The sequence below is a fragment of the Cryptomeria japonica genome, chromosome 3, assembly GCF_030272615.1.
Source record: "Cryptomeria japonica chromosome 3, Sugi_1.0, whole genome shotgun sequence".
In the NCBI taxonomy this organism is placed as follows: Eukaryota; Viridiplantae; Streptophyta; class Pinopsida; order Cupressales; family Cupressaceae; genus Cryptomeria; species Cryptomeria japonica.
Window position 1 is genome coordinate 195,833,514 of NC_081407.1, and position 23,993 is coordinate 195,857,506.

The following is a 23,993-nucleotide window of genomic DNA, read 5'->3' on the forward strand; positions in this document are numbered from 1 at the left end:
GAGCTTGTGATTCCTATGCCTACTTGCATCATCCGCCAGGGAAAAACTATAAGTTGATTAATGATACTTTCACGATGAACATCACAAGGACGTTGCAAGGTGGAATTCACAACAGGTTATCTCAGGATGCCCAGGAATTCATAAAGAGGTACGGTGCTTGGTTCATTCAGTTCCCGAAGTTCACTTATATTAGAGTGCATGGATGTCCTTTACCTCCATACATGTTGCCGAGATATCCGACAGACAGAATTGTGTTACTTGAAGTAACAAGACAGTTGGCAGCATATGTGAAGGCATTCAGACATAGACATCAGAATGGAGTTCCAGTACCTATCATTTTGGGTAATTCAGTTGAGGTATGTCCTAATGCTTTAGCTATGGATGACGCAGAGAGGGAGTTAGCCTTGTATTCTTTTTCATCTTTTGCTTTGAGAGAAAGCTTTGATCCACGTGGACATTTAGAGGAGACAGTCGGCAGGAAGTTTAGACATGAGTATCAGATTGAGGATTTTATGATGAATCTCTTAGATGATCTTGAAGTGAAACGAAAAATGCATTCCAGATTACCTTTGGATTTCATCAGGAAATGCAAGATTTATAGAGTGGCCGACCAAGCTCAGGACAGTGGCAGACATATCCAGTCTTCCTATGATCGAGAAAGAAAAACAATAAGGTTAGATTGGAATGAGCCCGAGGTCGTGGATTTAGATACTTTGATGGCACCAGTCTTGTCTTGTACTCGCAGATGGGTTGACATACAACATCAGAAGTTGAGAGAACAAGGCATAGCCATGACTTTCACTTTGGAAGAGAAACCTGCCGAAGGTGGAGCTAGTGTGAGTGAAGGCAATCCTAATCCTAGAAATTCAGGTGAAGGAAACCTTCGATGTGCCAGTGAGGGCAATCCCCATTCAAGAGGTTCGAAGAGGAAAGAGAGACTTGGAAAGAGAGAATCTTCCAAGAAGAAACAAGAGGCTAACAGAGATCGATCATCTGGTACTTCTTCTAGACCAGAGAATAGAACAATTCAAGTGGAAGAATCCATGGAGTCGATGGTACAGAACGATAGGCAGGAGGAAGGACAGGCACAACATGGGTCACCAGATGGGTCTCTCCAAGACTATGAGTTAGATGAAGACAAAGAAGACAATGAAATATCATCTCCTCCCAGACAAGAAGAAATAGTGCATAAAGAGATTCAAGTTCAAGAAACAAGATCGATTATCCCAGATTGGTTGAAGGAAAGATTAACCAAGGTGATCGTAGTGGAGGACGAGGACAGTGTAATTGATTTAGAGAGCCTTGTTGGACGCTCACATGAAGTAACAGAGAAGAGAAAGGCTACCAAGATGTCCAAGATGATTCGAGATGAGACTGGATCCAGGAAATTGCAGATAGCTACACCGGCAGCAGACAAATATGAAGGTGAGATCCTGGCAGAAGAATATGATATACAGACTTTTGAGTTAGGACCCTCTACAACAGAACAGACTTTAGATGATGCCACTGATTCATTTGAGGCATTGAAAGACAAGCTTAGAGAAGAAATGGAGAAGAATAGAAAGCTTGAGAGAGAGAGAGGTGCATGGAGGACATATTTCAGTCACATCAATGAACCTTTGGGACGTCAGGATCCAGCTAGATCACCAGTGCAAGCACTTCCGCTTCAGTCAATCAATGAAGCAGAAAGATTCAGGAACATGGTCCAACGTACAAGTAATTGGATGGATAGATCTCATACAGTGGCTATAGAATTTGCAACAAGGATGATGAAGATTATTCATCAAGCTATCCAGGTTCTTGAGATGATCCACAATTTGATGATAACAGTAGCTGCATTCGCCCGTACCAAGGATGTTATCATTCCTGTCTTGAAAGTTATTAGACACACATCAAGGAAGATTTTAGCACAGGAGAAGATCTTGGAGGGAGAATCTCACAGTTTGTTTCATTGGTCAACCTTACTCCATATGAAGAGTGTTTTCTTTGAAGACATCAGTACTAGATGTGGCCAAGTTGAGGAGGTGATCAATCCTATCCAGGACAGAGTATTTGAGGTACTTCGTACCATTCTTGGCAGAAGGATCGAGGTCGAGACAGATGTGGATATGCAGGAACTAGAGGATAGAATCAAGGTCATCTTTTGCAAGGACGCAAATGTTACAGATGAGCAGTATGATCAGATGTTTTCCACCATGCTCCTGATTGAAAGGACGAAGGAACTTGAACCTTCATGGGACGCAACTCTTCTAGATGCATTCGATCAGGTCATCCACTTAGAAGAGAGTGTGAAGAATCTTCCCGAGATTCCAATTGCAGAAATCGAAGGAATCATTTCAAGATTCATTGCATATGCTAAGAAAGAGAATTGGAAAGGGAATAAGATTCTAGATGAAAGGTTGTTACAGATGACATGACATCTTATTTCTCATTGGTTTATGTCTCCTAGGTTTTTGTGCCAAAATTTAATATTTGGCTATGCATTTAATATTGTTCAGTAAAAAGGAGGCCATTTGTAACAAACCCTAATTAGGGTTTAGGTGTCATGATCTTGTCCGTTGATCTACTTTCAATCTGGACCTTTCATTGTAATTGAGGATGCTATTTATACCCTCATTTTTCATTTCAATGAGTAATAGTGTAATAATCAATAGTTGATGTAATAGAGAAAAGAGATTAGAGCTAGAAGCAATTTTATTTTGTAGCAAGATTGAGTTTTGAAGAGAGGAATTCAAACAATTGTTGTACATGATGATTTGGAAATCAATGAAATATTGAAGTTATGGTGTTTTGTTGCAAATTTCTTGAGTTATCTTCATGGTTGTTTGATTTACTTGAATTGTGCTCAATCAAAGTAGCTTGTTAGTTTGAAGGACATTGTGTGAGACTTGATCTTTGGTAGGATTCGTAATCCAAACCACTAGCTTCTTGCTGATTGTAGGAACGCCTTGCGTGGTCAACTGGAGAATACTTTGAGTCCCTTAACCTTCAATCATTATTGTATCTTGGATATGTACCTTCGTGGTAGTGTCCATGATATTTGATGCATTTAATATCATTTTATTACCTTAGAAGATCGCACTAATTTCAATTGAGTTGTTATCTTATGGCAAAATTGAAGTTGGTTGAATCTTGCCAAGTCTTGTCCATACTAAGTCATTCATAGGGTTAGACTAGATTAGACCTCTTTCAAACCCTACTCCTTTTGTTATTTTTTGAATAGTTTCCTTAGTTTAGCAAATCTTGAACTTTCGGAATACGTAAGGCCCCTTGGAGGAAACAGCAAATCACATCATACCGCTGGAAGCTTGTCCACACGTAGAGACCCTACTAAAAGAACCTTGGAGTCTACCTAACTGATCCTTTACGCGAATCTTCAGCAGTTAGAGACTATTTTCTCAAGAGAGGATAAGATGCCTATTGGTATTTTATTCTGTGTATGATGGTGTACAAAATACACGTCAACAGGTACACACAACACATCATTGAAGGAGTTATCCCCAATGTCAATAGATCCTTTCCCAATCACATCCATGTATGTATGATTGCCCATCAAAATCTGAGGCATGGTGCAAGGCTCAAATGTAGAGAACATAGATTGTGAAGATGCCATATGATGAGAAGCCCCTGAATCTAGAAGCCATCTCTCTGAAGTATGATTTGTTGTAGCACATAGAGCTTTTCCTTTTCTTGTTCCAAAAGAGTGAGTTTTTCCACTTGTAGAAGCCATGAATGCTTGCCCTTTTCCTTTTGAATGTGAGGAAGTGGAAGTTGATGAATCATCCTTCTTGTAGACTTTAGGCAAATCAATGTTATGCTTTTTGATGATATGTGTGAGCTCATCAATCTTCTTAGTATGGCAACGATGTTCCTCATGACCAATCTTTTTACAATAAGCACAAGTAGGTCTCTCTCTCTCTTTGGTGAATTATCTTTCTTGGAAGAAGATGAATCTCCTTGTTGTGGAGAAGATTGTGCTTTGTCTTTAGGTTTTGATTGCCATTTCTTCTTGTTTGAGTTGTCCTTTCCTTGATTTCCTTTGTTTCCTTGATTTGCCACTAATGCTTGAGACTTAGAAGAAGCCTTAAGAATGCCCATGCTTATCAACTTAGTTTGTTCCATCATCAACATTTCATTGAAAGCATCAAATGTAGGCATTTTGTAGCTTGAACCTATTGTCATCCTATGGGTTTGGAAACTAGAAACAAATGCTGCATATTCTTGTGGAAGCTTCCCTATCAAGTTGAATATCAATTGAGTATCCTTCTTATCAATGCCACAATCTTTGAGTTGTGCCCTCAACTCATTTGCCTTAGTGACATAATCTTGTATAGTATCAAAGTTCTTGGGATCTAACATGGTGAGATCACTATCAATTTGATATCCCCTAATCTCATCAACTTGACCATACAAGTCTTGAAACTTTTGCCAAGCATCCTTGATTAGAGTACATTTCTCAATATGAAAAATGAGATCCTTTGATACATACTTTCTTAAGGTACCAATTGCCATGATATTTTTAGTGAGCCAATCTAAGTGACCAACTGGATCAGCCTTAGGATCAGCTGGAGCAACAATAGTTCCATCAATGTAATGAGTGAGTCCTTTTCCCATAAGTTTACTCCATGCATCAATTTTCCAAGTAGCATAATTATGTGGAGTTAAGAGAGGAAACTTAGAAGAACCCATAGCAGCAAAAAGGAAAGAACACAAGAGCACAAAAGCACAAGAGACACCCCCCAAATTCAATCAATCAAAGTACCCCCCCTAAAGTGATGATTTTGGCACTTTATACTTAGTGCGATTACAATGAGCCACTTGCAAAACAAGGCAAAGTGGGCTTATGATGCAAATTTTACAACTTCTCAAATGAGATACAAGAGACTTCAATCAATAGTGCAATGAATCTAACTGAGATTCAAGCAAATATACAAGTACCAAGAGAGCCAAAAATGGCCAAGATCTGAAAGTACAATTTCTACTTACAATGACATCAATCTGATAGCATCATGTGAAAGTAGACAAAAAAATACGCACTTTCAAAAAAAACGGCACCTAAAAAGGAGGTCGGATGACCCCAAACGAAGCCTCTGAAGTTGCAAAAACTGGGATTACTCAGGGGCAGTCACCAAAAACTGAATTTTTTGAAAAATCCGTGCATCAAAATCAAAAAATTCTTTCACCACTGCGGAGAGCACGAAATTCTAGCCCATTTCAAAAAAAATTGCACCCAAAAAGGAGCAAAAATGAGCAAGTTATGGCCATTTGAAGTTGAACTGCAAAATCAAAAATGCAAATGAGAGGGGGTCCAAAATTTTCAAACCCTGCTGATGTGGCACTGATGTCAGAAATTCACTGGGTTAAATTTGACGGCCGTATGACCGTCGCCAAAACTTTGCTGCCTGGCTGACTGGGCGTCTGTACCGTACGGACAGATGACATGTCCGGGTGACTGTGCGTACGGAATACTGCGTGTCACTGTACGGAATATTGGCGTGGCATGCTGACTGTACAAAGCCGTATTGTACGGAATAGTTGACGTGTCAGGGTTTACCCGCGGGCCAATGGCCGCTTGCCACGTGGCGGGCGCGGTCCTCCGGTCTGTGTCCGCGTGACGGTGCTGCTGGCGGGCGCGGACGTGGGAGCAGGGAGCGGACGGGCGCCTGCAGGGAGGAGCCGCTTGTGGCGGCGGAGCCGAGAGCGGCGGAGAACCTGCGGAGGAGCAAGGACGGAGCGGGGCGGAGGCTGTCGGCACGAGGAGCTGCGGGCGAAGGGAGGCGGCAGAGCCAGAGGCCGCAGCGGGCGCCAGGGACGGGAGGAGCCGGAGGAGCTGGGGAGTCGCCGGAGTCCGGGAAGGAGGCGTTCGACGGTGGGAGCAGCGCGGGTGCGTTCACCGAGGATAGCTGTGACAGGTACGGCGTCATCCAACTCTGCAGACAGGTACCTGCAAAATACCTGCAAACTGCGGAATACGGGGGTACGGGGGTCTGCGGACCCCCAAACCAAAAAAAAATTTTTGATTTTTTTTTGCCTTTTCGGAATTTTTTGATCTTTCAATTTTTATTTTATTTTTTTGATTTTTTTTCGATTTTTCAAAACATTTTTCAGAAAAAACGAAATTTTTTTTTTTTGAAAAATATATGAATATTCGAAAAATCCGTACGATTAGCAAAATTGGGGAAAATTTTTTTCCTCACCAAAATAGGCCAACTTTATAACCAAAATTCGTGGAAACGGCTTTCCAGACGCAATGGCGAGGTCGGATCTGGTCTAGGACGCCTCCAAATGATGATGCTCCTTAGATCTGCCTCTTAACGTCGCAATAATGCCTCTTCAAGACGAATCAATGAAGCCCCAAATAGCTCTGATACCATGTTGGATTTTGCCAAGATCAAGAGGTCAATGAAATGTACAAGATAGAGACATAATATGGGACAAGAATAAACTGTATTCTCATCAATAGAAAATGATCAATAATCAACTGGATTATCACTCTTACATACAATGTAGATGAGCCTGCTTATATAGGCAAGGCTAGGGATATGTATGAGCACACAAATATGACATGTGGCTCAATAAGAAACAAGGGTAGGTAGGAAATAGGTGTGGGTAGGTAGGAGAAATAATATAATATTCCACATGAGGTGGATCACCCACCGAAGGTGGAATTATCACTCCACAATAAGTGGATATGATAGTGTAATAACAAGATCAACACTATAAGAGGTGGAATTTCTCCTACACACACTATCCCAATGTGACACAAACACCCAAGTGTCTCATATCCAAACTACTATGAAATGCATTATCCTAAGTAAACTTAAGTAAGTGTAATAATATCCATGATGAATAATTATTTACACCAACAGAGATCAAAGAGTAAACCAAGACAAAGAGAATAAACACAATGGCCAACCCTAATAGAGAATAAATGAGACTCAGACAAACATTGGAAATTGAGGAAAGACAAAGAAGAAAAGATGAGCACATCAATAAGGGTGTTGTTGGAAAGAGAGAAAAGAGAAATAGGTCTAAAGAAGATACCTCAAAAGATATAGACATGCAATTGTATAAATTACAAGACATAAGATATAGACATGCAATTGTATAAATTACAAGACATGGTAACTAGTGGGTAACTAGGATTCAATAAACATTTGAAGGATATGATAAAAGGAGGTTGCTGACAAGGTCAAGTAGTAGCAATAGGGATCCAACCCTACCACACCCCTCAAAAGATTTCAATAATGTCATAGTTAGATTGGACAATAGGTTCAAGGTACTATTGCACACACTGAAAATAACATCATTCTAGATTGACGAACATTTAGAAGATTTAGTTATTCCAAGTGTAAGAAGATTAAGAGAAATTATAATTGAAGAAGGGAATAATCATGTGATTAATGAAGAGGTGCGACCGGATACAATGTCTTTTACAAATCAAGGAGTAAAGAGAGGTATTGAAACGACACGACCCTCGAACCAAGACCCATCCCTAGCTAGATATAAAAGTAGTAGAATTGAGATAAAGAACACACCAAAACAAGAAGAAAAGAGGAAAGAAGAGCATAAGAAAACCACAGAAAGTAGTAAACAAGAAATACTATGAAACAAGATACTTAGAAAAGAGTATTTTGACATTAAATTGGAGAGAGATAAGGGTAGAGAGAACAAACCCCAAAATAATAGCAATAAGAAGGAGAATAAAGTACCAAAATCAAAATTAGTAAAGAAACTAATAGCTAAACTATAGTTATCAAGTAATCCTGGAATAAGTTTTGTTAATATGGAGGCCACCTTCAAGATCCTAGTCTTTGGAACTGACACCACTGATGTCGGACAACACTGTTTTATCCTAGAATCTATTTGGGAGAAGATTGTCAAATTTGTTGATAAGGAAAGATTACTAGATTTCATAGGACTAGTAAGGGATGAAGAGTTTGAGTGGTATGTCAAAAATTACCTGCAACATTAAGCTATGTGGAATGAGGTGAATATTAAATTTATACTGAATTTTGAGACACCAATAGTCCCTACAAAAAGCATCACAAGAATGAGGAATTTGACCAAAGGAACAACCTCTATCAAAGAATATGATAAGAAATTCGAAGAGGTATGCCAAAAGTTAGAAGAGCCCTTAATAGAAAAACAAAAGATAGAATCGATGATCTCTAAACTAAACCGAGATATCCGAACTAGATTGGATGGGAGAGACTTTTATAAATATACAATCCTAATTCAAATGGCATGTTAGATAGATGCCTAGACATGGAGAAATTTGAAGAAATATAAAAATACAAAATTATTAGAAAGTTTACAAGAACAAGTAAAGAGATTGGCAATGCAATAAGAAATAAGGTCATTTGAACCTCAGCTGATATGGTGCATATATTGAAATAGGGAAGGATATATCTGAAATGATTGTCCTAGGGACAAAGTAAAGAAAACACTCATTGCCACTAGAGTAGTAAAACCTAACTCAATGTACTGTTCTAATTGTCAAGATTGGGACTTACACCTCACTATGGCCGATTGTCCTAAGCATAGACCTTCGATTCAGAATGGAGGAAGTCGATGTTGTTCACACCATAATTGCACGAAGGAAGAATGGGATGATGTAGGATATCATATCCCTCATTAGCAAGATAATTAGAATGCTCGTGCAATAAAAAATAACTAGGAATATAAAGATGATAATAGGAACTCTAATTATAGAGGAGGTCAAGGTAGAGGCCAAGGGAATAGAAGAAAAAATGATGCTACGTGTTTTAATTGTGGTAAGATAGGCCACCATGCATCTGAATATTGGGTTGAGAAGAGGGTCAAATGCACATTTTGTGGAGGAGAAGACCATACTATGCTTAATTGTGAGAAAACTAAATATTTTTACGAAGATGTTGATAAACTCTTTCAGAGTGGTGAATTGCAAAGAGGATCTAGGGTGATCAAGAGAGTACCACCACAAGGAATTAGAAGCTCCCATAGAATGTATGTGTGAACCTCTGACACCTCACAAGCGGACAATTCCGGAGAAGAACTTGTAGTGGAGAAGGAGAAAGAAAAATGTAAATAAAAAGAAAGCAAATGTGCCCACTGGGTAGGGCATGAACACTAAGAAAAGTAAGAAGTCATTGGTAGAAGAGGGATTTGAATAGTATTATAGTTCAAAGGAGGAAGGAGAAGAAGAACCGATATTGTTTAGGACAAATAAGAGATAACATGATAAAGTAGCAGAGGAAGCCAAGAAATCAATGAAGTGGTAGTTGCGGGAGGAAGTAGTATGCTTTACATAACAAGGTGTCTAGACATTAAAGGAATTGATATCTGTGATGAGAAATAATGACTTGGTCATCAAGTTAAAATAATTGGGTAAACACCATTTCAAAAAACTACAAGTGAAGCATCTCTCAGAAGACTAGAACTAGAAGAATGGTCCTTGGTCCCTTGCTGATTGATTTTCAACTCAGTGACCACATGGTGATATATATAATGATGGATCATGGAGAATATTTGAACATAATACCCTCAACCACATGGGAGAAACTTGAGAGACCTAAACTAGTAAAAACACCTATGAACATAATCTTAGCAGATGGATTCAACATGAATGCATTAGACCTACCTAGAAGAATATAGAGGTAAATGTGAAAGGCATAAAACAATGCATTGAATTTGAAGTGGTCCAAGTGAAAGAACCCTTTAACACATTTCAAGCTCTACTTGAGCTTAGGTGGTTTGTGAATGCAAATGGTATTGCAAATTCTTGAAAAGAAGAAATATCCTTTGCCAATGATTCCATAACCGTTACAATTCCCTTTGCTGACCCAAAAGATACAATCTATGTTGAGGAGATTTCACAAGAACAAATTGAAGAAGATGTGAAGAATTTCTATACCATTTCTAGCCTTCAGGATGGACAAGAAGAAGAAAACCTAAACACCGAAGGAGAGCTAGAGCTTGAACATAAAACTGATAGTACAACAAGTGATGAAGTATATGTTGGAGATTGTTAGACTTGTGGTAATAATGTTGTCATTGATGTCAAACTAGCTATTTGGTTTTGACCGAATAATGTATGCGGTCCAAATATTGGTCCGGATGTTATTGATGCTGTGAATGTTGTATGCGAGGATTGTATGCAGTCATTATGTGCGGTTTAGTGTTGTTGTTTTGGTCTGAAGTCATTATGCAACATGCTATGGACAACTTTGGATGATGGGTCTTGAGGTTTCTCGGAGTTCTCATTATCCCGATGTTAGGAGTTCTTATTAATCCTGGTATCAGTTATGTGTCTCGATGTTAGTTGCTTCGATAATTGTCAAAAGTATCTCTTCGAGTTTTGTGTTGCAGTTTTCTTGGTACATGTGGAATCTACATTTTGGACATATTGAGCTTGATTTTGTGATAATGGGTCGGTATTCTTGGGTCTGGATGACCCTACCCCATTCTGGTAATCTCGGTGTACGCATTGGCAATCAAAGTATGTAAATGAAGCATGTAGAAGTCTTGCAGAGGTAGACATGAGCATATTGATAACATGTTGGGCTTGGCCAACACACTATTTTGTATTTGTGCCCTCCGATATATATATCTACATACACATATGTAGTAGCATAAGCAAGGAAAGAAAGAAGATCAAGACTAAGTGTGTGAAGGTGTGTGATGTGCGAAAGTTGGTAGCGAAAATAGCAGTGTGAAGTGCGTGTTGCAAACAACAAAAGGAGACAATGTTGCGGTGGTGCAGTAGTCCTTTATCGAACCTTCTGCAGGACAGTGGTGCAGAGATCTCTAACCGAATCTGTTATAGAGTTTGAGATTTGTAAACTGAGCTTAAGCTTAGAACTGATCCCATGCATTTGGAGATGTTATCCCTTTCAGTTCAACCCTTTTACTTGCAGTGAGCATTCCGACAGTTAGCCATCTCTTTGTTGTATCTGCAATGAGTAGTCCAACAGTGAGCCGTCTTTGTAATCTAGCAGTGAACCACCTCTCTTTGTAAACACAAATATAACTAGTTATATTCTCCTAAGAGTTAACACTCTCTGTGGTTTTCCCCATTTGGGTTTTCCATGTATAAATTCTGGTGTTTATCTTGTGGTTGTGTTCTTCATGTTTAATCTGCATTAACTGCTTTATATCAGTCAAGTTTGTTTGATATTTAAGTGGAAGGTTATAATTGTGAAGAAAAGTTTTAATCTCTCAAAATACTGATTCACCCTCCCCCCCTCTTAGTATTCCAATTCTTTCAACCTGATCAACAATATATGCAAAATGAACTTGAGATCACATGCTAGAGATTCTATGACTTTCAGAGAGCATTTTTCCTACATAATAGACTAGAATTAATACACATAGTGGACCAAATCAAAATTATGGTAAAACACAAATGTAGACTGGTAAGGGTTCAATATATTGAACCATGGCAATTCTAGGTGGCTACTAAGATATACCTTAGAACATGCATCATACACCACAAGAAAGTCAAGGCTAGTCAAAGAACAACTTAGGGAACACTAAACATCATTATGGCATGAAACCCTAGAAAGGTTTAGAACAACATTGGGGATTAGTACACAAATAGAAAATACTATATTTGTAATATATTTTAACACTAATGTACATTAAATGCTAGCAAGGAGTACGTGCTAATGGTCAGAAAATACTAGTTGTAGTGGCTAGCAAGGAAAACACGATGGAGGAAAAGAGATAATGGCTACAAAACTTAACATGACCATTGCAAACAATTATAGAAGCAGTACATGACTACTCTAAACACTTCACTTTCTCTTTCTTAGCTCATACTCCACGTGCAACTCTAGTATTCTTGTGCTCTTAAGCTCTAAAACTCATATACAAACCCGAGCATCCAAATTATTTCATTCTAGCTACATCCACTCGCCATGGCTTTATCTGCTACCCCTACCTTGATAACTGCCTTTGCTAAACCTCACCCTATCCTTTCCAAATTTCCAAACAAAGTCCTACAGATAGACTTGGTCAAATCTTTCTCGAAGGTTTTGATAGATGTGATTTACACTGAAGATATTCAGAGATACATCCATGCACCATTGGAGGAGATTAACCACACCACCTTTAAGACACTTCAAGGACATCTCCTAAAGAAAAGCAATGAATATAAGCCAGAGTATGCATGGGTCATAGAGAAGAATCTCAATGTATTCAAAGATTTTCTAAACTTCACACAAGAACATGAGTGGGTCTGACTAGTTCAAAGTTGACTACATGATGATTTTTTGTACTTGGACAAGCCTCATCGGATAACTAAGGAGGCCATTCAAAATATCACTAGGCTGATGGGAGAAGGAGCCCTATTCCCTAAGAAAGGTGCATCAAGAATGTGAAGGTAAAAAAACTAATGGGAGCAAAATTTGATGGCTAGAGCCTGACTATTGGTAGCATTGTTGACAAAGGGGTTCTTTATGCCAAAAATGTTATATTTCTTATAAAGTGTATATCACAAACTGAGGAGGCTCATCCATAGAAGTAGTAGTGTATACGCCCTATCAGATGACAATGGAGGGTAAATATTTCAATTTATGTGAAGTCATGTGACAAGAACTCTTATAGAATGTGGCCTAGATGAAGTAAACAAATTACCCATTCTGGTAATGCCACTATGTTAATCTGCCTAAAACTTTACTGAGACAACTCCCTCAATTTGGTGACAAGAAGTGGAACCAAGAAAAACTAGTAGTTTCTTAGATCTTAGATTATGTTAGGGAATTCCCAGATCCTCACACATACATCCAAGTATTTGGGGGTTGTTTCAAAAAATTTCAAAAGAAAATGCAAGACACACCAACTCTCCCACCGAATTGTCCAAAAGCATATTGATTGTATAGTATTTTATGCGGATAAAGATTTTGTATTGATGGATGCATTAGAGCCCTCTACATCATGGATCCCACCTCTTCCTTGTGAAGTTTTGGATGAAGAAGCAGAGGCCTATGCACAACACCATCTCAAGCTCCCCAAGGTTTCGAAAGAGCCCCAAATTCTAACGACAAATGAATTCTTTGACTCCTTAGCTTGAGAGAAAGCATCAAAAAAAGAAGAAAAGAAAAAGAAAGAGGAAGAACTAGAAAAAGAGAAGGAGACCAAACCAACAGATCGGAGGAAGTCCAGGAGATTGCTCACTATGGGAGCACAACCACCAACCACTAAAGTAGAGGGAATGTGATCAGTAAGAAGGAAATTAGAGACCATGCCAACAAAGAAAGAATCATTGGAGAAAGAGGCATTTGAGGATTTTTTAAGCATGAAATCAAAAAGAAAAAGCCAAAGGAAGCAACAAGCACATAAACACCACCAAAAGAAGCACTGGATGGAGAAGGGCCAATCCCTATAGCCATCCCAATCACCCCTCAACCTCCACTCCTTGATGAGAATCAAATTTATCAAACCTTATTTATCCCCCAAACCTTTGCAAAAACCCTTGGTTCCTATCCACACATGTCCATCCTCAACAAGCATACCATAGAACGAGCCTTCATTTGATATATGATAGCTTAGAATAGTACTATAGAAGATTTCATGTGAAATCTTCCTAATCCCCTAGCTACAACAATAGGAGACTAGAGATCAAGAGCCCAACAAGAAGATGACAATTTGAAATAGATAGCTATTGATACAATTGCCCCAAACCTAATTCCACCACAAATGTAGAAGTTAAAGTAGAGGTTGAACATTGAACTCCACAAACAATGACTGGACAATGTCATGTTAGATAAATTGGAAGAGGTTTAGAAGTCACAATTGGTGATTAATGAGGTTGCTACTAAGGCATCTAAGGCATTATGTGAAGAAGAGAAAACACAAAAAATGAAAGAGCACCTCATGGCCCCTCCTCCACCGCCTCACAATGGAACATCCACAACATCATTTTGGGAGACATCTACAATGACACAAATCTAGCAGATTTTGACACGTACACAACAACAACCAGAAATAGTAGCTCAAATTTTTAAGATTCTAATGATTGGGGACTAAGTGGATATAAGAAGAATCAAACCATTTCAGAAGTTTCAGTTTGGTGAAATGTTACAAAAGACAGTAAGGGAGGAGGTCTAAAAGGAGCATCTATAGCTAACAAGCAAGGTGGATGAGATGATCAAAGGTATACAGAACTAGTTCCCACATATTAAAGATAACCCCTCTTAGGAAACTCTAGATTATCTTCAGTTACACATTGACGAACTTTTGCAAGATTCTAGAGTTTAGAAGGATAGCCTTTAGAAGGAAGTGCATTTGGAGTTTGAGAAGACCAAGGAAATTGAGGATGGGAATCAATGTGCTATGACCCAAACTGCTTTGGAGACATAGTTGGCCACCACAAAGTAGACTGCCACTGAGGTTAATGATATCTACATGTATTGCTTGTAGTAGCCTAACATGCTTAAGCCCATAAAGGATAAAATAGAACAGGTCGAAATATAAATCTCTCACTATTACAAGCAGTATGATGCTATGCAAGATTTGAACATGACAACCTAGACAAATATTGAGACTCTACATGATCAGCATCCAACAACAAGAACAGATGGATAAGGTTGGAAGGAAATTTTGACAGCTCAAGAACTTTGTCAATTTGAGATTGGCACATATTGCCGAGATCATTCATGAAGAACAACTCTTTTTCCTAAACATACAGATTCTGACATCCCTATCAAAAGTAGAAATGAAGTAGTTGCACCTCAACATTCACATCAGCCAACTGCAAATGCTGAAGAAGCAATGTGATGAACAATTCCAAACATTGTAGGTTATCTATAAAGATATTATACCCTAGAAGAAGAGTATTTGACTTGAGGAAAAGTCAAGGTTTTGTTGAGGGAATGATGTTGATAAAAAAGGATACATACACCGGTTCAAAGCCATAAGGATGTAATCTGGTAAAAGAGTTCTAGAATAGATAACTTAGGAAATATATTAGTTTATAAAGATACCATCTAAGGGTTGTGTCCATAATAGGAGGTATAAGTAGATAGTAAGATAGGTGATAAGAGAGAAAAATGATGAGAGATATAGAAGAAGATATGTAAAAGAAATAAAGCATAAAGGAGTTATAAGGAATATACTCTACATGTTGAGATATTGATAGAAAGAGTTTCGATTATTGTCCTAATACCGGGAATAATGTTTTCTTTTTGATTGAATAACTAGACTAGATCTAGAATATATCTATTTGCTACCTCAATAGGACCGAGTCTTGGGTTATAGACTACAACTAGCAAAAATTCTTTGGGAACAAAATTTCGATATGTTTCCTTTAGATTTCTTGCCAACACACTAGATATTAGTGAAAAAACTCTATATTTTAAAATTAGAATTTTGTTCTTTCCATAAAAAAGTTATGCATCAAAACATAAACATCATTTAAAAAAAATGTTTACTATAAAAAAAGTCATTCAAGGTTATGTAAAAATATTCACTACTTATTTCCAACTTAAAAAAAAAGAAAGAAAATTTACACTAAATGTCATAAATTAGTAGCTTGCATCATCTTTGGAATATTAATGGTTTAGTTGCTATAGGTGTCAAAAAGTGAAGATTTGGAGAAAATGTTGATTTTATTGTCTTGATTTGGCCAAAAAGTGAGACTTTTTATTGTGGGTTGACCCAAAAATAGATATGCAAAACCACTAGAAGAATTACAAAACTATGAACTAACCCCTCCAAAAAGTGGAGCCCAAATACCCTTGTCAAATTCGAACACCCAAATTCCAAGGCGAGCCCTATAAGAATATGTTATAACATGTTGTCGTTATCTTCACAACTTAGGCTCTCTAGTTTATCTTATTCTTAAAGATTCTTTACGACATTCATAATGACATGTAATTTGTTGGTTAATCTTATTATTCAACATGTGTAGCTTCATCTTATGACTCTCTTATGTGTCATATATGTTCTTACATTTAAGATGTAGAAGGTCTAATTTTTAGAGGCCACAAGTTTTGATCCAGAAACCTAATTGAGCACATTTCCTCTTTTTTTAGCTTGAAGATCTCAAAATTCTTTAACAATACAACCAATTCTAGCCATTTGAAGCTTGTTTTGATTTTGTTTTTGAGAAATAAATGACCTTTATATCACATGAATTGTATTTGAAGGTTAGTATGCAAGGTCGAGACACTTAAAATTATCTCTCATTGAAAACCTTGCAAGAGAAAACAAAATACCAAAAATGCCAATTATTTTTTAGGGGCCAAGAGGTCCATAGACTTACCACACTACTTGAGCTTCTCTATAATAAATGGTTTTGTCAAAGCATTCACAACATTCTCCAAATGCTCCCCTTGTTGGGGTTTTGCCTTCTGTGGTAGGTGTTGCCTGTGTGGAGGGTTCATGCCCTCCCCCACATGTGGCTTCCCGTTCTAGGGTTGTTGTTGGTGCTCCTGGTGATGCTCCTAAACCGACTGTTGCTGATGTTGTTGGCGTTATGGACCGGCCCAAACCTTCTTCTACTTGTAGATGTAGCTTTGCTCATGTGGCCAGACCTACTGCCCAGCCCTCCAAGGGGGTTCGTCCTCTTCCCTGTGCCAAAATTTCCCCTGTGGTGGTTTGTGGACAGGATGTGGTGGACAACATTGGGTTCTACCAACGTTGTGGTCTTGTGTGTAGATTCTCTAGGCTCTGGCCTTCACTACCGGATCTCCATCACTGGGTGAGTGACTCTTGGAGGCCTTTGGTGGCTCACAATATTGAGCTATTCCTTGTGCTAAAGGCTTTTTCATTGCTTCGTTTACTTCTCCGCCTGATCGTGATTTGGTTTTGGACAAGTTCTGGGCTTGGGGAGTGCATTGCCTCTTTGTTAAGCCCTGGTCATCCTCTTTTAACCCTCTCACTGAACCACTTAATGTGCGTCCAGTTTGGGTTCGCCTCCCAAATCTCCCTCTTCATTTTTGGGAGCACTCTTGCTATGAGGCTATCGGTAACTCTTTTGGCCGATTCTTGAAGGTCGATGATGCTATGTCCTCAATGGACCACACTACCTTTGCCCGCATCCTTGTGGACATTGACATCTCCTTGCCTCTCCTGGGGGATGTTGTTCTCATGGTGGGGGATAGGCCTTGGACACAACTGTTGGATTTTGAGAGCCTCCCCTTTCGTTGTCGAAAATGCTTCTCTATGGGTCATCTTGCTTTAGACTGCTCTATTTCGCACCACAAAGGTGCTGCTACTTGGTGGAAGGACGCTATTTTTGATCACCTAACCATCCAAGCTGTTTCGAATGGCTCCTCTCAAGAGGATGAGGTGCCTCTTTCTGCTATTGATGTTGTTGTCGATGTTTTGGCCACTCTGGTGGACTCCTCTTCTGCCCCTATGGTTTCAACTCCTCTCACTCCAGCTTCGCTACCCCATTCCTCTCCTATTGGTGCTGTTGATTTTGCTACTGCTACCCCTCTGCAACAACCTTTTGCTTCTCTACAATAGCACTCCGTTGGCACTTCTATTTGTAACCTTACGCGGTCCTCCCCGCTGGACCTATCTTTTGTTGGTCCTAAAAATTGTATCTCCTGGACTGTGGTTTGTCGTAGGTGGAAGGGGAAGTCCTCCCTGCTCCCCCAAACCCCTCCTCTTCTTTGAGTGGGTTTGGGTTGTTTTTATTTCTTTGTTCCTTTCTAAGGGTCTGCACCCTTGTTTTTTTTTTGTTTTGATAGTCTCTGGCTATGTTAAGGGTCAACGCCCTGGTTCACACTTCTTTTTTAATAAAAAACATTCTCCAAATTATCAACATTATCTAGCAATACCCACCCCCTTTCAACCATGTCATGAACACAATGATATTTTACATTAGTGTTCTTCATTTGAAAGTTACTCTCTAACTTATGATGTATCCAAACACAATCCTAGAAGCTAAATAGACTCCTTAAATAATGAGTAGCTATCATTTACTTTGCATATGTTGTAGATAAAGTGACCATAGCTATCACTTGCTCATCCAACTCACTATACTAATAAATAAGTTGAACACATATCCATTGTTAGACCTTTTGTTGTTGACATCCTTTAAATATGATAATGCATATAATGCATGGAAGTACCTCATAAATGCTTAAGACCATGTACATTGCAATCCAATGTTCCCATTTAGGATTATGCATGTAATGACTCAAGACTTCTATTACTTTGGAAATGTCTAATTTGGTGGAGACCATATTATACATAAAGATCCTAGCTACATTGACGTAAGACTTCCAACTCATGTAGTTGGGGATAGGCCACGGACTTAGTCGCTAGATTATGATAACCTCCCCTTTCAATGTTGTTGATGCTTCTCTATTGGTCACTTGGCCACAAATTGTTCTCTCACATCATAAATGTGCTACTACTTGGTAGAGGGATGCTAACGGTTATCCCTTGACTATCTAAGCTTTTGATAACTCCTCCTAGGATGATGACAACTCCTAAGATGTTAATGAGCCTCTTTTTGCATACGTGACCTCTAAATTCCCTATGGTCCTTGTTGGAGAACCTATCGCTCAATACTTGCTTCCTAGTCTACATGTTTCTCATGTCTCATGCTTAGCTCTAGCCTATAGTGGAGAATGTTCCTCCTCTTCCACCTTCTTCTTCATGTGCTAATAACATCTTTGTGGGGGTTTCTACTCATGTTTCCCATTGTAAAGGTGTTGTAGATGATAATATTGCTTGGAATTTTGTTAATTGATGGAGGAAAGGTCTTTCTTCCTCTTCTCAAACTCTTCCTCGAATTGTGGGAAAAATTCCTACCCACTCTTGATGTGGGTTGTTTGTAGTCTATAACTAGTTTGTTAATGTCTTGGATAGTTTTGTAAGTGGTCTACTAATGGCACGTGTATTGCTATAAGTAGTCTATTTTTGTCTTGTATTTCTTTGCCCTTGGGGATTTTGGTTGTATAGGGTTAGCACCCTAATATACTGCTTAAATTAATAAAAAACATAAGACACTAAATTCATTTCATCAATCTCTATGAGAGTTTTAGGACATTGCTCAAATGAAAGCTTAGTTCCCATAAAACAAGAAGTCATTGGTTTATTATCAACCATACTAATAAATTTAAAAAAAAAATCAACATATTTTCTTTGACTAGTCAAAATTTGTATTAGTATAATCCCTTCTAATCTCCATCTCAAGGATGTACTTAGTAGCCACTAAGTCCTACATTTAAAATTCTAATGGAAGTTGATATTTTAAATCCAAAATCATTTACTTACCATTACTAAAGAATTCCATCTCATCAACATATAAAGTGATAAGGATAAAAAGATCACTAATTTTCTTTATAGCAGACAAAATAATCTAACTAAGACCTAATAAATCCCAGCTGTAACACATATGAATAAATTTTTTTATACCATATTATAGGATACTAACTTAAACTATAGAAGGATTTCCTCAACCAATAAAAGAAGTTTTCCTTATCCTTCTCAACACGACACACTCTATTTGTCTCAACTATATTTCCTTCTCTAGAATGCTAATTAAGAATTTTTTCTTCACAATAATTTTCTCAAACTCAGGATCAAAATCAACATACGCTAATAGAATTGTAATAAATGTCATCTTTATAACAAGGGATAAAACCTTACTAAAATCTATTCCCTCAGGTTGACCTTTAGCAACCAACTATGCTATACACTTCTCAATGTTGCCATTAAAGCCCAACTTAATTTTTAACATCCATGACCCACAATCATCCATTCTTGTTGTCTCTTTAACTATTTTAAGCTCATCAATGCTAGTAAAATAAATAAATATGCATCTAAAATTAGGTGGACTACACTTTTCTAGATGCCTCATTTATCAAATGCACCATCTCACCAGTTGAGTTGGAGGATCTGCCTCACCTTTTTAATTCTCTTAGCTCTTTGTATTGTCCTCCTCATTTAGTTTAATGCAAAAATTTAATTTAGCTTTTGGTGTAGTATTTTTGGTCCTTAGTTATAGTTACACAATTGATTACCCATTGTTCGTTAGCTGCTTAACTATCCTAAAACTCACATTTTGACAATAAATAACTCTTCTACCCACAAAATACCAAAGTTTGCACCCTTTTATGTTGATGTCATATCTAATGAACATACATTTCACAATCTTGTTATCTAACTCTATCCACTTATTCCTATGTACATGGTCATATGTCTTGCAGCCAAACAAAAAAGATGCCAAATTGAATTATTTTGACACATTCAAACCTTAATGGGGTTTTTCTCCACATTAGTTGATGTAGGAGATCTATTCATCAAATAACATGCAGTGGCAACCAATATTTCCTAGAATTTATGTTCTAGGACAAACCCAATAAGAATATTCCTAAACCTCTCCATCAACATCTTGTTTATGATTACATTTTGTTGAGGGATGTATGAAGTCATCTTATGCCTATCAAACTTTGTAGAACGATTCTAACCATTATTGTTAGTTCTTAACAACTTAAAATTTATAGAAATTTAGTTTTCTAAGAGACCCTTAAGCTCCCTAAAGCTTTATTTACTTGTGAGAAAATATGTATATGTCCTTATAGAATAATTATAAAAAAATTGATACATACATAATACAAATATTTTGACAAGGAGCATGCACATGATTAAATACATCAGGAAGCCTAGGGTCCAACAACCTTAAAGATTTATTAGAAAATGAGTAAATCAAACTTAAAATTATTTCCTATAAATATAATGCTCACAAAATCAAAATCAAGAGAGCAATCATCAAGCCTCTCTATAAGATTTTTCATTTTTCACTAATGTCTATAGACCTTTTTACCAATATAGCTCATGTGTTGGTGTCATACTATTGTATTCTTGAAAATGAAATTTATCCTAAGCTAAGATTAATATTAAGTACCCAAAATAGATGACTATGTTGCAACATATTTCTTTGCTAAGGTTCCAATGACTGGAATATATACTTTGTAGATCTCCTAATCACATGTATTAGATAATTATTCCACTATACATAAGTATTGGTGTAAAAGTAGTACTTTATCTAACTAGTTAAACTTTAGGACCTATTCACACCTTATTTTTAAGCTTACTCGAGTTTTTTTTTTTTTTTTTTTTAATTTCATAGAATTTAGACACTTGACATAATCTTATATGCTTTAGTGATTTTTCCCTTGCTAATATAGAAAGGATATTTCTTTTCCTTGTATTATTACTATAATTACTTTTTTACAAGTCAATAGATCTTAATCATTGTAGATCTCATTTATGGAAGGTTTCTATGGATATTTTTGATAGATTTATGTATTTGTGTGTTCGTCGTTACTCCAACAATAAGTGCATTCATCAAGCTAAATAAGTGTACAAATACAACACCCTTCAATAGCACTACAGATGCTTTCAAAATCATATTACAACCTCCATTACCAAATATTACTATAAGTTGCATTATTTATTTTATTTATAGATATTTGGTTTCATTATTCCAAACAAGATATGTGCAAGAATGTAGTAATCCCTTTGATCTCCACACTAGTGAACCTAATCTTGAGTTTCCTAAGGCCAACTAAGTTGAGAAATTAGTTATCACTAAGGTATACCTTCCCACTGTCATACTTCTCATAATCTAAAAATAATTTAGGTTGTGGAGTCTCGTGGAAAGAATCTCTAAAGTCTATCATCCATTCATTCTCAATTTATGCATTGCTAAGGCCTTAACAAAGGCACCTCCTACATCCTTATGAGAATATTTATTAAAATAATCATTAGACTTTAACCTTCTTTTTTTTTTTTCTTATCCTTTTAGTCTCTTTTAAAGTGACTCATCTTGTTGTAGTTCTAAAAAAATTCTTTGGACTTACTAATAGGAATTTGATCTTGCATGAGATTTAGGTTTTCTCTTGTCCTTCTTGCCTTTTTCTTTTGACCACTTGAGACAAGAGAATACTTCCTTGGTGGATTCAATATCTATTCTCCTCATCTCTTCTAAGATTTAAGATGAACCACTATTTCATCAAGCCTAGTTTTTAGATAATACTTCTAAAATTAATTACCAACTTGTCTCATGAATTTAACAAATAACACATAAGGTTCATGCATCGATCTTTAGGTCTTCCATCTTCACACCCACATGTTGTAATTGGGCTATAGTTGTGTTGAAAGCATTTAGGTACTTAATAATAAAATCATAATAACTCATCCTCAAGTGTAAAACTTCCTCCAAAGAAGAAGCTTATCAACCAATGATTTAATGTGGTATAGTTTCCACCACTTTTCTAAAAGGATTTTGTTGTGGATTCTTTATAGTCCTTCAATAACAATGAATGTACCAAGAAAATATCAATCTACAAATTTTTCCAACATTACCCAATCATTTGGTGACATTGTGGATGGTGTGATTCTATATATTGTAGCCCACAAATATTAATCTATGAGTAAATCCTCCACCTTGAGCTTTCACAATTTAAAATTAGTGCCACCAATTTTTTTTAATGTCTAATCTAGATATGTTTTGCATTGTCCCTCAAACAAAGTTTTTCTCTATGCATACTCCAACTCAAACAAAGGTTAATAAAAAAAACCTTTATATTAGCACCTAAAATCCAAATTAATTAGACTTTAATAACATATGAAAGAAACTTAAGGTACTGAAATATTTCTCACGCTAATCTAAGAAGAGAGATGAATAAAAAATATAACCTAAAATAATTTGCATGAAAGAAAAAACACAATAAAAAGTACGATGGAAAGAAGGGCAAAAACAATAAGGTGAAGCCACAAACATTAAATAAGTAGTAAAGAATAATTATCACCTAGGAAATGCAAGTAGGGCTTAAAGAAAAGGGTAAACATACATGGAAAGGGGGAAATACACATAAAAGGGATATAAGGACTAAAAAGGGTTAAGAACACACACTAAAGAGACACTAAAATAAGTGCAAAAATATAGTAAAAAGAATTGGAAGGTATATAATTTATGTTATTAGACATGTACCATATCAAGAGATGGAGTAATATACATATTTATTATGCTTAGTCTAGTGTTGGATGTCTTATGGTCACTTCTCTTGGATCCAAGTTTCAATATAACTCTTCTATACCAGCTCATTTGTATTTTAATATTTCTACATATGTTTGTCATTTATAATATCCTGTCATCTTCATGTCCCATAGACATTTGTACAATCATTAGAACATTTATGTATTTGCATGGATATCCTAACAACTACATTATCATCTTATCAAACAATTAAAAATAAATAAAATAATTTAAATCAATCTATTCTTAATAAAATTTTAGTTTAAGATTTTTTTTCTTCCTATTCTCTAAAACAAAATTAGAAAATTCTAACCTATCAATTTTTTTATTTTTATTTTTAAATATTCTCAAGAGATTGAGATTTAATATTCAAAAAACCTCCTCTCTTTTATTATACATAATCATTCCTATTTCAATTTTAAAAAGAAAATCACTATGACGATTCCTTATAACTTTTTCTTTTGAATGCATTCTTCTTTCTTCCATCTCTAAAATATCTATTGCTAGAAAGGAAGAATATTTTTGAGTCTACAAATGATAGGGAGTACGCAATTGTGCTACAAACGAGGTATGCATACCCTACTCTGTGCTACATTTGAAATTGCAACCTCTCTTTCAAGAATATAAATTATCTACCATTAAGCCAACTCATATGTACAAATGAAACTTTTTCTCTAATTTGTTAATGAAAAAATCAATATATTATATCTTTTATTCAAAAGCTTCTTTTCAGGCTGAACAACAAAATAATTCATTCCTTCTAAATGCCTTAGTACATGGCTACTTTCTTTGTAAATCTCAATGCCATTTTCTCCAATGCTCTTATTTGAGAAACTATTATTATTCCTTCTTTTTAACCAGAGCAGTAGATGTCATTCCTTATGCCATGCTACGAAGAAATTCTTCATTCTTCGAGCACTATTTTACTGGTTAAATCAAATGGGTGCATGCATATTGGCAAGATCTCATTCCTTTGATTCAACTCATTGGATTTTCTTTAGATCAG